This window comes from Rhinolophus hipposideros (assembly GCF_964194185.1).
Source record: "Rhinolophus hipposideros genome assembly, chromosome: 18".
In the NCBI taxonomy this organism is placed as follows: Eukaryota; Metazoa; Chordata; class Mammalia; order Chiroptera; family Rhinolophidae; genus Rhinolophus; species Rhinolophus hipposideros.
In genome coordinates this window covers 7,386,403-7,403,889 of record NC_138064.1, presented here as the reverse complement: position 1 = coordinate 7,403,889, position 17,487 = coordinate 7,386,403, and the positions used below count along the sequence as shown (strand labels likewise).

The window sequence follows — 17,487 nt, the reverse complement described above, 5'->3', positions numbered from 1 at the left end:
GGAGTGTCCCAGGACCAGCTCCAGACTTCAAGTCTGGCAGAGAGAGAAAAACAAAAAGAAACCAAATCCTAAATGACTTCGGGAGTGACAGAATCAAACTAATGAATTCTATAGCGCTATACCTCTAACCTTTTTCTCTATACAAGCTTGTATTGTTTACGCCACTCAGCACGGAGTCTTCTGTGACTTACAAAGTCATCCTCACTGCTACCCTGGAAAACTCTAACACACTGCCTGGGTGCCATACATCCAACCTTATCTGCCAGAACAAATGAAGAACAAATAAATAAGCCAACAATTGTCAGGCACATTCTGGAAACAATACTTCCCTTTTATTTTTTCTCATAGAGATTGCAACACACATTGTAATAGTAAAGGCCATGAGAAATTCCTGAAATAATTTTTTTTTAATTATCTAATGTTTTAAACTAGTTATCTAAGTTGATTTGACCTTGTAATTATTTTTACACAAACCCAAATAACATCCTATGTTCTGAAACACATAGTTCGGGCGATAGTTTTCATCTTGATAACAACTGAGCCAACAATTCTAGAGGTTATCTATGCAGGAAGCCTGTGGATTTCTTAATTCCATGCTAATTTCTCGTGCAACCCAGAGCTCTCTTGGGATATCCCCCGCTCTACTGCCTGTGCAAATTAGCACGATGTCCACCTGAACAAAACAGATTACGTAAAGGGAATTTATCCACTGGCCCATTGACTGAAAACGCAGAGGCCTGCTGAATCACTGACAAGTTCTTGGAAACATCCATACTCTCCCCTCCAAAGCAAAGATGTGCTTCTGTCTGCAATACCAACGGTGTAGAGTTGAGGAGCCTGGTATTCCAAGTCAGAATATTTGGGTACAAACACAAACCCGACCACTTAAAATGGGTAACCTTGGCAAGTGTGTTTCCCCAGGCCTCAAATCCTCATTATAAACTGTGAGTTCTAACAGACACTATTTAAAAGTCTACTATTAATATAAAAACTAAGTAATAAGAACAATCTATCTAAACCAGTTAGCACAGTTCCTGACACATAATACATGTGCAATTATGTTCACTGCTATGGTTGTAATAACTAATATTGAAAAGGAAAATAATTAATACACAGAAAGATACATGACAAGGTTGGTCTTCCAAAAGATATCTCAGGGCAAAGAAATATATCTTTTCCCAAGATATTTCAAGGGAAATTAAAGTAATAATAATTCTCAATACAAAGTAAATGGATCCCACTTAAAGTTAAACATTATTTCTTAATTATTTGCTTTGCGAAGAAGTAGAGTATCACAAAAATAAGTAGCACCTCAACGACTCATAAACCAAAGAGCTGCAGCACACCTTCAACACATCATAGAACAAAATTCCTAGAACAGCAACAGACCCACACAAAAATCAAGTTCAAAGTATATCCCTTAATGAAATCTACAATCTTTCTAGCCATCAGCATTTCAGATGATTAGCACCGCTGAATGAGCGTGCAGATTGAAGCCTGGATTTTCAGACTTGCAACTGACTTAAAAGAGAAATAAGTGAACTAACTATAAATAAGTCCTTTACTGGACTTCAAGCTGAAGCTAAGCTTTATGTCGGCCTTTAACTTGTAGCATCTCTTTCCTAAGTTTGTAAAACTGATGACACAAACTTCATAAAGACGAAGCCGGGAGGAGAAGAGCCATTGGGCAACGGTCACTCTTAGGTTATACCTGGATGGACAAACGAATAGATCTATAGTCCTCAAAGCTATGGATTGTGGTTTAGAATCTTGGGAATCCCATTTCCATTGAATAATTAAACCAGCAGAATATGGTTCGAGTTTCACATTGCTACACCCCAACTTCCTGGAACCCCAGGAAGGAACCTGGGGCACGTTCCACAGTGGCCCTGGCTGTGCCCCCTGGAATCCTGGCAGCAATGTCATTCACCACAATGTGAACTGTGCCCCTGCAGCCAAGTGGCACACAAACCATGTCTTAATGGACGACTGCAAAAAGACAGATACATTTGCTCAGTTCAGCTCAAAGCCTAGATTCCCTAGAACTTGCCCAAGATGGTTCTTTTGCATTCACTTTAAAGGGCAGCATAAGAGATTTCAATCTAGCTTATAGTAGAGCAAAATTAGTGCTGACAAGAAGCTTGGAAGCAAAATGTGTGCACAGAAGAATCCTACGAGTCGCAGCACTGAAAGAGTTAACACTGCTTCCCCAGTATTACCTTGTAATACCGGGCTCCTCCTCTTCCTCAATTTGTCCAGGAAGTAGCTTGTGACTGGAAGTGACCGGCCATAAAAACCTAACCCCTACTGCACACTTTCTATGAGGCAGATACTATCCCAAGCATTACCTCATTTAATTCTCCCAACAATCCTGTGAGAGGGCACTATTATTATCTCCACTTTACAGCCCAGGAAACTGAGTCCCAAAGCAGTCTTGCTGGTGGCCACTCCACAGAAGTTAGTACAGCAGGACTGAATCGAAAGCAGCTGTTAGGAGGTGAACTGATTCCCAAACAGTTACACTGAAGTCCTATTCCCCGGTATCCATGAAAGTCACCTTACTTGGAAACAGTCACTGCTGATGTCATCAAATTAAGATGCGGTCATTAGAGTGGACGTTAATCCAAGATGACTGGTGTCCGTATAAGAAGAGGAAATCACTCTCCAAAGACAGAGACACAAAAAGGAGAAGACCATGTGAAGACAGAAGTAGAGAAAGCTGCACACACTGACGAAAGCCTGGCGCTCCCAGAAGCTGGAAGAGCCTCCCCTAGGGACTTCCAAGAGAGCCAGGCCCCGCCAGCACCTTGATCTTGCACTCCGACCATCCAGAACTGTCAGGGAACACATTTCTATGTTTTAAGCCACCCAGTCTGCTGCAATTTGTTAACGTGGCCCTAGGAATCGAACACAGTGGTCCAGACTCCCACCCACTCCCGCTTTCCCCTTCCCCACTTTCCACTTACCCGGACCTGCCTGTTACAGAAGAAAATGAAAACTTCCATTCCACAATACTTTTCCAGACTTGAGACTGTTACAAGCAGAAAGTGCAACATATGTATTATGACCTGCCTGGAATAGTACTTTTTTATCAATGCTGAAATAAGAGTATGCTACCCCTACGTATAGCTTCAGCACAATCCATCCTCCTCCCCCAACTCCGAGCCCCTCCAGCAGCCTGCAGTTCTGCTGTCCTTCAAGCTGGTAGCAACTTCAAAACAGACTGTCTTTTCAAAGCGCAGTGTCTGGTGACCTGGCCCAGTTCACTGCAGTGAGGTAGGTAAGGCCCATGGGAGACTGCAGATCCTGGAATTGGATCTTACCAGGCCCCAGGGGTGAGTAAGGCTGCAAGCAAAGAGAGAGGCAGCTTCAGTAGCCGGAAGGGAAGCGCTGCAGCAGCAGAATTCTGTACCTGCTGGGTATTAGTGCCAAGCATGCGTGAGAGCCAGCTCAAGTAACGGGGTCAGCATCTACCAATCAGACTTGGACTAAGAAGCATCAGGAAGGACCTAGCATGGGGAGGGTGAATCTAGGAACACACAACATTCCCAGGTACAGACAGGTAGTCAGAATACAGGACGGAATACAGCTTGTCAGTCACAGGCTGGGGGTGGGAGGTTAACTTCAGCTTCTGCAGTAGAGGGTCAGTCAGGCAGGAAGGAGGGATGGTATAAGCCAAGGACCCAGCTTTCAGTGGGGTACTCTGGTAAGGATGGCGGCCCTTGGAACAAGACAGAAACCCAGTACAGAGCACCAGTCAGCCAAGGCAGAAGAAAATCCAGGGTGATCTGATTAGGAGGTGCAAGGCCCCATGGTCCTAGAGACTTCTCCGGCAACCCCCACCCCGGAGCCCCAAGAGCTGGGCCTGCAGGGGTGGAGGGGGGTGGGCACAGGGACCGCTCAGGAAGTAGGCAGGCTCTGACCCAAAGGACATTTCCAAACTCCATGGCTGAAATGCAGAAACCATTTTCCAGTAGAACCAGGCTAGGGTTCCAAGCTCTATTCTAGAACTTCATGAAGAAATAATCCAAACCAATACTGTTAAAATGCTTGTAACTAAAAATCTAAATAGAAAACTATGTTAATTGAGATGAGAGTAGTATTTTTACCTTTGATACAGTGCTTGGTAAAGAGCAGAATGAAGTAGAGGAACACGAGGAAGGAAATGGAGATTTCTGTAACTGTGCTACCTGGAAATTTCAGTAAATTAAAAGTTTTTAGTGGTTGGGTGAGTTTGTTTTATCTTTTTTCCACTAAAAATGTAAGTTGTTTTTTTTTTTCCCTTTGGTCTCACTGGGTTGTTGTGAAGATCAAATGTGGTATGACAGCACTTTCCAAGCAGTAAAATATTAGACAAATTTAAAGCAGTATTGCTACTGTGTTTCCCCGGAAATAAGACCTAGCCGGACAGTCAGCTCTCATGTGTCTTTTGGAGCAAAAATTAATATAAGACCCAGTATTATATTATATTATATTATATTATATTATATTATATTATATTATACTGGGTCTTATATTAAAATAAGACCGGGTCTTATACTAATTTTTGCTCCAAAAGACACGTTAGAGCTGATTGTGTGGCTAGGTCTTATTTTCGGGGAAACAGGGTATTTACAAAGGAGGATCAGTAATGTCATTATTAAAATAATTGTATGCAATTTGCGAGATGCAGAAAACTATAAAGATAATAAAGTTAGGTCATCTGTCTATCATCCAGAGATGAGCAACGCTAACATTTTCATAATTTCGGTGTCTTTTAATTTACTCATTATTGACATAATTCGGATCATAGTGTTTTATATCACTGTATTTTCATGTATTATATTATATGTATTTTTCTTTCCGTAAAATGTTTTCTCATTTGGAATTACTGTCATAGTCCATGTGTGGAAACATAATTCAGGCATTTACCGGTCACTGGACAATTAGAACATTTTCGTTTATTTGTTTTTTTTACCTATGACTAATGCAAATTGAACATCTTCAAACATAAATCTTTGGCTACTGTGAAAGACAATTAAAAACATAGAGAACATGTGCTAAGCTTTTACTAAGTTCTACTCACGATGCTAAGCACCTTTTATTCATTATCCCAACTAATCTTGATACCAGCACGGAGTTCCGTGCTCTATTTATGCTGGTTTTCTACACGGAGGGAACTTTCGGTTTGGAAAAGTAAAGGAACGTGAAGTAAACGGTGGTGGGTTCCAATTACTCCGGACCAACCTCCAGGCCCGCGTGCTCAGCCCGTGGCAGGCACGCAAAGGCCAGGGGGTAGGACCCCTGAGGCAAAGCCCATGGCGACCATGGACTCTCCCTGCACACAGCCCAAGTGGCTCCCCAGAAATCCGGGAGCAATTTTCACTCCTCAGGGCAGTGTGAGTAGCTGGCCTGGCCCAGCCTCGCCAGCACCACGTGCTCGTGGAGGGGCCAAGAAGGACAGTTTGGTTAGGATGCAAGTGGGGGAAACGTGTTTTCTATTCGGACACTTAGTCACAGAGAAACATTTACTGTGAGGCCTACAGAACCTCTCACTTGATTGAGCCCTTCCCATTCTCATTCTAAATGCAGTAAACAATTACTCGTGCACTTAATTTTGTTATTTTCTAAAGTGAGCCCCAAACTGGCAGAAGCTTCAAACCCCGCAAAATGTAGATTCGTATGTATTTAGGGCTGTGACAGTGACCATGCTGTATGGTCAATAAACCAATTGCATCTTCCACAAGCACACGGCTAAACAACATTTCCCAGTGTCCTCTGCCTTTGGCCACACCTGTGATTGGGTTCTGGGCAGAGGAAGACAAGTGGAAGATGGGTAAGGTGCTGGCTGGATATGGGTGCCCAGGATGATCACTGGACAGATCACAGGACAGATCACTGATCTGTCAAGGTCATCGCAATAGCATTTAGCATTTACTAAGGTGACTAGCAAAGGCTTCAAAGAATTCACCACACCTCTTGATGGCTCTCTTTGCATGCCTGCGTCACAATTACCTTGCTCACTTGACATCTTTCCTTCTTATTTCCAACCAAGAAAGCAAAGCTGATTTGCCCCGAGTGTGAACACTTGAATGACGACCTTAGACTCCACGGCTGGAAAATCGCTTCCACCACGTAGCGAGCCAGAAGCCACATCCTCCTGTTCAAAGCACACTCTGAGCAGTAGAGGCTTTGCTCCCTTTAGGAGGAGACAGAGTGAGTGGCAGTGACACAGTTTCCACCAACCACTTTAGAACCCAGAGTTTTCTGCAAAAGAGCACAGATGTTCATATCTCTAACAACAGCCAGAAGCTTCTTGCCAACACATCAGCCCATTTCGAGAGAAAAACAGACACAAATACCAAATATATGCCAAGTTCTCCCTTTTTTCCTCGTTTTCTTCTTTTAGCCAACTGGACGCTGTCGTGTCCTGCCCACCATTTATTTTCTGAGCTCCCAGGGCACACATTCCGCAGTTCTCAGCCAAGGGGACTCAACACTGCCTATACCCTTCCGGAACCTACACTGCTCTGTATACAGCAATCTCCTCAAGCACCTTGTCAAAATATCACAGCTTATTGGGGCCACAGCGCTGCCAGACTCTATAAATCTTTCCCTGTGTGGACAGACCTCCAGATTTCACAGCTAAGCAAACTCAAAGCCACAGATTCTCTAATATAATCACAACTTCTAAGCTCCAGGCTGTTCTGAACCTATCATCTCAATTCCACCCTGGCTTCTTTGGGGTTGAGTATGGAGCAAATGGACAAAGCTGCAAAAGGAAAACGATGGAAAACTAAAGGCTGTATGAAAATGGGGAACTGTGATGATTTTTCTGAATGATCTTTTAACAGACAAGGACGAACAAGCCGGGCCTCAGAAACAGCAAGACAAGATGGCCCGCCAAAAGGGTTAACCACCTTTCCTGGCCAAAACTGGCCCCTGAGCTTAGAGTTTACAAATGTGGGGTTTAACCACAGGAGCTGGAGCCAAACGCGATGGGCAGTATTGCATCTGACCTCGGTGAGACCAGGGAGCCAACCGGTGCTCCCAAGATGCAGACAAGAGGTGCCTCTGTCCCCATATCAATGGTGGCCTTTGAAGAATGCAGTGCACAATCCAATTGCATTTGCAAAGGAGATATTTGTGGCCTAATCTGACTGGCTAGCTCTAATGGGTAGAACATCTGGCTAACAAGATTAAAGCCAAACCCAGTATAAGAAAATTAGCTTTCCTCTATTTTAACACCACAGGCTCATCCCTATCCCAGCTTGACACAACTTCACAAAGCAAACAAACAATATGTATTGATTACCAATTACACACGTAGCCCCCAGAGAAATAAATTCAATTAAGAAATGAGTTTGCATTACTTATCAATCTTTTCCAGTCCCGAAACAGTCTTATTTCTGTGAATTTGGACAAAGACTTTATATCTCTCTGGCCAAGAGGTTGGATGTTATTGGCTTAATTCATCAGATTTCCCCCGCCCCCCAAAAAAATAAATAAATAAAAATCTGTGCTTCCTTTTCGCCTAAGGGATCTGGTATAAGTCATAACACATCAATAGCATTACTAGAGAAGCTGGTGGTTTTCTGCCTCTTAGAGGATTCAGCTGTTGGCAGGAATATACAACACCATGAGGGAATTTTGTGTAGGCATAAAGTAATTGGCTTTCATGATTTTAAATGTTCGAGTGGACTTTAAAATGCTTAAACAGGTGTACAAATAAACAGCAAAAGCACCTATTTGGTGCTTAGGACCCGACTAAGCACAATAGGACCCGACTTCCTATTTAGGAAAAGGGCTTTAGCCTTAGTTAACTGATTTTAAAAATTCCAAAATGCATTCTAGCAATAATGCATTATATGGCTGCTTTGGAGAAAAAGAAAAGAAAAAATCAGACAAGCATGAGGACACACGAAATCAAGCCCGGGGTCTGAAGGCACCTCCCAAGGGCATTCAGGAGCTTCTCTTCTGGCATGGTGACCACCATTTATTTTTCTATTTATGGTTCATAATAAAAACCACCATTGATTGGGGGTCCCCACGTGCCAGGCCTGTTAAGCACTGCATAACGTCCTCTAGAGGTTATACAGATTTAAAAAACAGAATTAAAAGTATCACATAGCTTGCTTAAATTCTCGTATCAAGGAAATGGAGAAAGTGGGACTGAAGCCTGGCTCTTTCGGGCTCCAGGTATCATGCTCCTAGCACTGCACTAATGTCTTCCACATTACAGATTGTTTCCTCAAAATAGGGAAGAGAAAAAAGTCCACCATTTCCCTTCAATCACATATGCCATCATTTCATCACTCTTTGTGGACAGACACTCCTCTTCCAGCCCTACAGAAAACTCCTACAGATACGATTAAGCCTTTGTCTCTTTACCTAATCTCTAAAAGTTTTGCTTTCACTTCTGAGTCTAAACAAAACTCACAGCTTTCCATTTTATTTTTATTTCTCACACATCTATCCCGATTCCAACCCTTTTTATGTAAGTATTTCTTGTCCTCTTTCTCCCCTAAATAAATGTCTGATGTTGTTGTGATCCATAAAGCCATGTAGAATGAAACAAACAATGCCTTCTGAGGGAACTACCCTCTTGGGCAAAACTAGAAACCTAGAAATGAATTTGACCGATGGTGTCAGATGCACTTCCCTTTCTTTTCTTTTAAATTATAAAAGTGCCGTCTACCACAGAGGTGGGTGTGTCTAATCACTAAAACCCTCCTCTCTGAAATCGAGGACACCCTTCTCCTAAACTAAATAATCGTCTTGGGATGAAGTGTTGGATGACTGCTTCCTGAGGTCTATGCTGGTGGCAGTCCATGAACCTCATGGGTGGGAACCGCTCAGAAGCAGGGAGTCCCCTGTGGAATACAGAGCAGGGATCAGCATGGCACTCCCCCCCTTCCCAGGACAACAAAGCGAACTGTAACGAGCCATGAGCATGCCAGCATCAGACTGTCATTTCTTCCACAGCAGAAGGTGCTTACTCTGTCACAAATTCCTTCGAGAAGGAGACATGCAGGTAGAAAAGTCATTGGCTTTATTGACTATCTTTCCTCCTCGTGTCAACCACTTGGGCAGCTCAGAACCTTTAGTCTAGTGGACTCATAGGCCCCTCATACTGTACTAACGCTGGCCATTTGGGGTATGCTTGAAATGTGTACCAGAAAGGAAGCAAGCTCTGCATCCTGCCATCACTTATTTTCAATATTCACAGGCAGAGATTTGGAAGGCTACAGTGTGCTACACAGTCCAGAAAATTACCAAACAGATTGCCCAGTACCCACAGGGAGTTTCCCCCAACTCATGCCATGAAGGACTGGCCATCCTACCTCTGTGATATCTGAACAAACCTTATGCTGCTCAGGAATCTGTAGATATTGGCAATTTGGGTAGAGCCTTGGGCATTCTGGCCCATTAGCAATATGACCAAAGCCCAGAAATCAAAACAACAGATATGATCTGAAAATTTGAGTGAGTAGAACTTCGCAATGCTGAAGAGATACCACAGAGAATAATTTTCCACAGAGATACCACAGAGATAATTTTCCAATATGATTTCTTTCATTAATAGTGTCATCTAAAGACTGCCTGAGGTCTACACTGGTCAACACGGGGCTGCCTAACAGAGGTGACCAACGTCCCTACTTCACCCTGGAGACCTCCAACAACATTCTGATCTCAACATTCTGTTTAACTTTTAGTGTGTGTTACATACCAAATACACACCAAAACTACCAGATTTTTTTTTTAACTGATCGTTTTGTTACAGAACAGGAAAGAACCCCAAATCATCAACTCCTTCATTTATTCAACATTTTTTAAAGGTATATTCCTGCCCCCAAAACATACCAAAAAATGGCTAGAAACTGAGAAAACAAAGATGACAAAAGGCATGCCTTCTGTCTTGAGAAGATGCAGAAACTGAAGGTTTCCCAATTTTCTCAGATTTACTGTTATCTAAAATTGTTATGTCTTCTGATACCTTTGTCTTGTCCATTTGTGCACTGCTGTACCCAGTCCCCAGAATGCCTGGCCAACGTGAGGCACTGGATATATTATAGCTGTTGAATTAATGAATTAATGACACAAAGTCTGCCAACAACTACTTTTGACTTTGGCAGCCACCATGGACCTCAGATTTCTCATGTGCATAATGAGTTAAAAGGATTAGGTTGGGTCCCAAATGGGTGCTCCACAGAATACAGGTTCTGTAAAAACATAACAGGTTTTATTGGAGAAAAAGAGAATCTGTGGTTAACGGAATTTGAAAGCCCTCAGTAATAACAGAAGAAAACCGGTTGCTGGCTACAAGCTTCCCAACATTTAACATGCTAATGTATGAAGAGAATTTCTCAGAGAAAGTCCTATGCGTCCCCCACTCCAATAAGGCTACAAAATCCTTAATTCATATTCGCTGGGCAAGTCTGTGGGTCCCTGGTGCCCAGTAGTTTGGTGCACTTTTTAAGCTCTCCACAAATATTTGTTCCACAGGCTTTTAAATTCCTAATAAAAGGATTCTTCTTCGAAGTCTTCTTTGATGCTTACTATTCTCATTGACCTAAGACCAGCCTACCTGTGATCCTATCTTTCCTTCCTTTCAGTTCCGCCTCCTTCTGGGTTTATGACCTTGGGCAAGTTACTCACCCTCTGTAAAACTCACTTTTCTTATCTATAAAATAAGAATATTAATAGTAGTTAACTCAAAGGCCTGCAGCGAGAATTAAATGAGATAACATATATAAATCACTGTGCCTCACACATAGGAACACTCAGGAAAAGCTAGCTGCCCTTGTTATTACTCACAACTGTAATGCATTGTTTTTGGATTCCACTCTCAATGTCACCACTAAGTGGACTCTGGCAAGTTGGTGCCTCTGTAGCGTCCTCACAGCCCAAACTGCAGGCTTTGGATTACATCAGCATTTCCCAAATTCTAGCTCTTCAAAGACTATTTCCAACTCTATTACAGTCAATATTTCTCTTGAGATTATTTCACCGTAGTCTCATCCTAAGCAAGAAAATCTATGAAATCATAGTTTCATATGCTTGTTACATGTTTTCTAATATGTATTAAAACAAACAATTATTGAATTTTTTTTTCAATTACAGTTGACACACGATATATATTGGTTTCAGGTATGCAACATAGTGATTAGACATTTATATAACTTATGAAGTGATCACCCCAATAAGTCTTATTCTCACCTGGCAGCATATATAGTTAGCACAATATTATTGACAATATTCCCAATGCTGTCCTTTACATTCCCATGACTATTTTGTAACTACCTATCTGTACTACTTAATCCCTTCCCCTTTTCCACCCATCCCTCTACCCCCCTCCCATCTGGCAACCATCAAAATGTTCTCTGTATCTACAAGTCTGTTTCTGTTTTGTTTGTTCATTTATTTTGATTTTTAGATTCCACATATAAGTGAAATCATATGGTATTTGTCTTTCTCTGATTTATTTCACCTAGCATAATACCCTCTAGGTCCACCCAGCTTGTTGCAGATGCAATATTTCATTCTTTTTTTAATAGCTGAGTAATATTACATTGTATATATGTACCACTTCTGTACCCATTCATCTACTGATGGACCCTTAGGTTGCTTCCATATACTGGCTATTGTAAATAATGCTGCAATGAACATATGGATGAATGCATATGCCTTAGAATTAGCGTTTTGGGTTTCTTCGGATAAATACCCGGAATTGGGATCACTGGTTCCTTTTGTCTTTTGTTATAGCCATTGTTTTAAAGTCTATTTTGTCTAGTATAAGTATTGCTATCCCAGATTTCTTTTTTCATTTCCATTTTTATGCAATTCATTTTTCCATCCCTTTACTTTCAGTTTCTGTGTGTCTTTCAATCTGGAGTGAGTCTCTTGTAGACAGCATATGTAAGGATTGTTTTCTTACCCATTCAGCTCTCCTATCTTTTGATTAGAGCATTTAATCCATCTATACTTAAAGTAATTGTTGACAGATATACAGTTATTGCCATTTTATTGTTCACACTTTTTCTTTGTTTTCTTTCTTTGTTTCTTCTTCAAGAAGTCCCTTTAACATTTCTTGTAATATTGGTTTAGTGGTGATGAACTCCTTTACCTATTTTTGTCTGGAAAGCTCTTTATCTTTCCTTCAATTCTAAATGATAGCTTTGCTGGGTAGAGTAATCTTGATTGTAGGTCCCTGCTTTTCATCACTTTAAATATTTTGTGCCTGTCTCTTCTGGCCTGCAAAGTTTCTGAGAAATCAGCTAAGAGTCTAATTTCCATGGGCGCTCCCGTGGAAATAAGTGTGTTTCTTTTGCTGCTTTTTAAATGTATTTTAAAAGCTAGCATTAATACCTAACTTATCTTTACGCCATACACTGAGAAACATTAACTTAGGATCTCCAAGATCCTTTCAATAAAGATTCCTTGTCTTCTCTCCAGAAAAATATAAACTAACCTTTGCAAATGATAACCTTATCCCTCTAAGGAAGTATCATGGTTCAGACCATCAGAGGGGTCTGTTTTAGAAACTAGATTCAAATCATTTACCAGCCGGAAATCAGAGGTGACAAAAGGCACAAAACTGACTCTGTGTCTTCCCAAAGCAAGAATGGCATTTAGAAGTCTCTCTCAAGGTCAGATATTTCAATTCTTTTTCTCTGTCAAGCAAATTAATGTGGGTACTTATTTGGAACAAAATGGTTTGCCAAAATAGCCAACTATTCTGCAGTTCCATTTACAGAAGAAGAAGAAAAAAAACCAAAAAACAAAAAACTGACTTCTCTAGGATGTGCTACATGAGCTGAGAGGTGGGGAGTTATTTTTTAAGCTGTTTCGGGCTAAGACTTTTTCAAAGTCTAAAACTCATGTAACGTACATAACAGGTAGGATGGCACCCAGCCAAGAACAAGGGCACCTGCTCGAGCCCCGAACTTCCCAGGAAAAGCACAAGTTGAAGCACTCTGTACCTTGGGTGAAATAAACCTCACACACTCATGCCAATGTAATGTGGCCCTCCTTCAGGGGTCAGCAAAACCAAAGGCACCATGAGATGGCAAAGAACAGAAAGGATATTGTAGACTAGTTAAAAGTAGCATGACCAAAGGTACAATTTTGTAAAGATTTTCTGGACCCCAAACATTCAGCCCTTCCATGAATAGAAACAAGGATAAGCGGTAGTCTATAATATCTCTGCTATAATGTTTTCACTTTTAGCTGCAATTATTCTAAAACCCTTTTCAGAGCTGTCACTGATTCATTTCCAGGCTGTAGCAAATTATAGTTAGAGGAGATGGTTGCTGACAGCTCACTTTTGTGAATGGCACAGTCTCTCATTGCTGCAAGGCCCACGGTCCCTCCTTCATGGCACATCCACCATGAACATGACAGTCCTGTAAAAGGAGCAGTAAAGACAACACTGCCCAGGTCGGTGAGTTCGGAGGCCTTGGTTACTCCATTGGGTCCCACAAAGCCTCTATACATACTTTGTCCTGATAGGAAGGGGAGAACAACCAGTTTACCCCATACGTAGTTCAAAGGCATTTTAACTTAAAGGAAGCACATTTGGGAGGGTGTAAGTGTGAGTGAGTGTGTGTGTGTGTGTGTGTGTGTGTGTGTGTGTGTGTGTGTGTTAGAGAAGGACGGGGTCAGTGATTTCGTTTAAGGAATCAATATTCCAGATATTACTAATACCGTAAACCTCATCCTCTCGGGACATACATCCCAGGGAAAAGAACTGGGTCAAAAGCACAATGCCGTCCATAAAAAATAAAATATTTTTGAAGCTAAAATAGCACATAATAAAAAAACTGAGTGATCACTTTTGGCACCTGGAAAGTGGTACAGCCTGTTCCCAAATATTAAAATTGTATGAATGTAAAAATAACTCTTCAGAGGAGCTTTTGGCACTCAGGCTAATGAATCCAGTTATCTTACTTCTTAGCAGTCTTGACTAAATGGGACATTCGACCCCGGATGGGACTGGGCAGAACCAGTGAACAACGGTGTATATGCTGAGAGCCTTGTCACAGCTGTGTCACCCACACAACAATCAGGAACCAGAGCCTTGCGATTACATTTCTTTTTATCACACTGGTTCTTTTTCAAGTCAATATGTAGCCCGAAGATCAAAACAATGACATGAGAGGCACATTGGAAAGACCCCCCAGGAAATATTTTTCAGCCTTTCTGTTTCCACAAATTCAAAGACCACACGGATGAAAGTAGAGCGACACACAAATTGCTGCTCAGAAGATGAGCTTTATACGGTTCAATTAACATAGTGTGCTTAATCCAAAGGCAGAGGTAACACCTAACAATGCACACTGCTTACGCACCTCTTCTGGTAAGGCGTCCCCCTTTATGCCCATCCAAATGTGTTTAAATTGAAGATGCAGTCTTGGCAGTGTGTGTGGCTCAGTGAGGCAAACAGTGTGGGATGGCGCCGCCGGAACTCTTGAGTGGGAGGGCAACCAGGAAGTCAACTTTCCTTTTCTCACTGTGACTGCATTCCATCCAGAGGAGGATTTGGGCACACATCTTGTGGGTTGTCTTTTTTAATTGAGGAGAGGTGGAGGGGTGGAGAGGGGGTGCCAAAGCATATTTTGGAAGTGCTTATATTTGCAAAACACCTGAGTTTAAACTGTTGGTTTCCAACTCATCTTGATTCCAGGTCCATCCTGGGGGTCTCAGGGCTAAACGATGGGACATAGTTAGCTCTGTAACAGTCAGATAACAGGCATCAGTTAAGTAACTCATTGGGAAATCCCAAATATGCTGGGGCGATTTGTTTGAAACATCCCTTAAATCTTTCCTAGAAGTGCCAACAGGCAGAGAGAAGGGCTAGCGCTCAGTTGGAAAACCCCTGGTTGGCCATATTCTCTGTGCTCAGCAATAGACAGGGTATAGGAGAGGCAAAGATGAGTGCAGTACCATAATCAGATTCCGGAGCTCCTGGGCCAACAGAGGAGCCAGAAAAGTAAACAAGCACAAATTGAGGAGTTTTGTTTTGTTTGTTGCTGCTGTTTTGCACAGAAGCATGAACTAATTGCCTATGGAGAGCCAATCAGTCAGAGGTCAAAAAGGCTTTTGAAGGAGACACTGAAGAGGGTGTGAGCTTGTCAAGGATGAGGAATGGAGCTACAGGAAAGAAGAGGAAACTAGAAGGCATCCAGAGCCTCCCAAAGGGGCTTCATATCACATTTGATATAAAGGCAGGGAGTCTTTGTATAAACAGATTCCAAAACCTACCCAGAATAAGAATTCCTGCTGTTGAAGGCCCAGGTCCTAATTTTTTCAGCCGGTGATATGATGATTCTAAAGCAGCTGACTGATCCATGCGTTTTTTTGCTTGGGCACCATCCATCATGTCTAGCATCCTCCCTCCACTTTCTACAGCTAAGAAAACAGAGGCCATCGAGGGGGCCAAGGTCCCAGTGTCAGCCCCGGGAGTAAGACCCTGGCCCTTGATGCCATGACTTCATGCCTGGGCCACCAGAGCCCGCAGAGCTCACGGCACAGCATCTTCCGTGAAGCATGCTTCTGCCCAGCAGTGACGGGGGTTGGTGGCTACAAGGGAGTATGAGCCACACTGTATTACAGGTGTACTCATGGCTGCCGCCTCCTCCTCTGGAGAGAGCAAAGTCACCCCATGTACCACAATCCCCTGGCATCGAGTGTTTGAAGAATCAGTTAATAAATGAAGTCTACAAATGGGGCCCCCGAACAGGACTCCCTACAGCATCGGGGAAGTAGTAAAAAAGGTCACCTGTCACAGACAGACCTTATCGTCTATAAAGAGTGAAAAATAAGAGCCAGGAATGAAACTCTGGTACTAGAGAAAGAGTGAACTTGAAATTTAAGCCATAATGCAAAGAACAGAAAATTTCGTGAAATATTTTTGTAGATATAACCTATTCTAATGAAATAGCTTTTTCTTTTTTTTTTTCTACAAAAGCTAAAAGTGAGCACATGTTTGAACGTCATCAGCAAACCTGAAGGGTATAGAAAATATATAGGAACAGTGCATCCTGGGAGCCTTTTTGTGACTCCTCATTCCATCCCTTCCAACCAACCGATGGCCTTGAACACATGATTTGGTAGGAGAGGTTCAAAAGCATATATCCTTTCACACCCATTGTACACCTGCTGGGGCCAAAGAACTCTCTGCTCCCTGGCATGTTTTTTCGTTTTGTTGTGACAACACAAGCGCACCATTTCCATTTGTATAAGAGGAAACAGAAGCTATGAGAACTTAACGATTTTGCCCAGAGAAAGTAGGTGATGAGTAATTTCACCTTTGTCTGTGGAGGTCCTACCTCTGTCACCCCCGCCCCACCAAGGCAGCTCAAAGAAACATCTAAGGCAGCAAGTGGGGCCAGGCTTCCAACCAGCCAAGGGCTCTATGTAACCCCTTTCTAATGCAGTGGGGTTACCGTAGAAACAGCAGAATCACAGCAGCATCAGAACAGTCAGATTCACACAGACCAGTGGTGCTGGCTAGTTAATCACGGTGTTCCCAGAAAGCAAATAGATAGGAAGCCTACTACCTTCTCACTTGATCTGTAGAAGCAGAAGAGGTCTAGGTCAAGTGAACAAAAGTCTAACCTGAATCATAGAAACAGAGCCATAAGCCTTTGATCAATTCCCAGACTCAACCAGTGGATGGAACTAGAACCCCTTAAATGTAGGGGAGTCTGGGTCCCCTTAAGGAAGGGCCCTGGTACACTGCCAAAATTCTATACTGTTAATCTTTCTCCCAGCCTTCCCTCACAGGGACCTAAAGCTTTTTACTAGGGGGACTGTGCACTGGGAAAGGAAATGATCAGACATTTTGGGGACTACTGGACGTTGGCTCTGAACTGACACTAATTCAGGGAGACCCAGAATGTCACTGGTAATCCACCACTCAATGTAGGTGCTTATGGAATTCAGGTGGTCAGATCCATTTCAGATTCAGTAGGTCTCCAAACCCATCCTGTGGTTATTTCCCCAGCTCCAGAAAGCACAACATACTCATGGAATAGACATACTCAGCAACTGGCAGAATCCCCACACTGGGGAAAACCAGGAGTTGTTTGGGTATTTTGTTGAGGGAGAAAGGGGCTGTGGCAGGTCTGAGCACGTGGTTGCAAAGGCCTGAATACGTTCCATGTCCAGCGTGACCTCGGAACACTTAAGTTTGGGGTTTACCATGCGTGTGCTCTTTAGCTTAAAAGCAATGGGCTCAGCTCAGCATTTGAACATCAGGATAAATTGTTTCAGCCATGAAGAGCCAGGGCACCTATCAAATTTCAATTGCTAGTTGAAACCCTTGATAGCTGCTAGAAAAATAACGTGCAATTATAGCCAAGAAACATAAATTACCAAGGCCGTGGTGCTCTCAGAACGTAATAAATGAAATGTGGGTAACCACACATGTGGTAAGGATCCTGACCCCCAGTGTGTGTCTCCAATGCCTGGTCACCCACAGGCCGTGGGGAGGAAGGAAGAGAG

The 17,487-nt window shown here is 42.5% G+C and overlaps 1 protein-coding gene across 7 annotated transcripts in view; it reads right to left on the bottom strand.

Annotated features, from left to right (window-relative positions):
• ELMO1 (engulfment and cell motility 1) overlaps positions 1 to 17,487 on the bottom strand; it is a 478,109-nt gene that overhangs the window by 445,735 nt on the left and 14,887 nt on the right. The gene's annotated exons all lie outside the window — the stretch shown is intronic.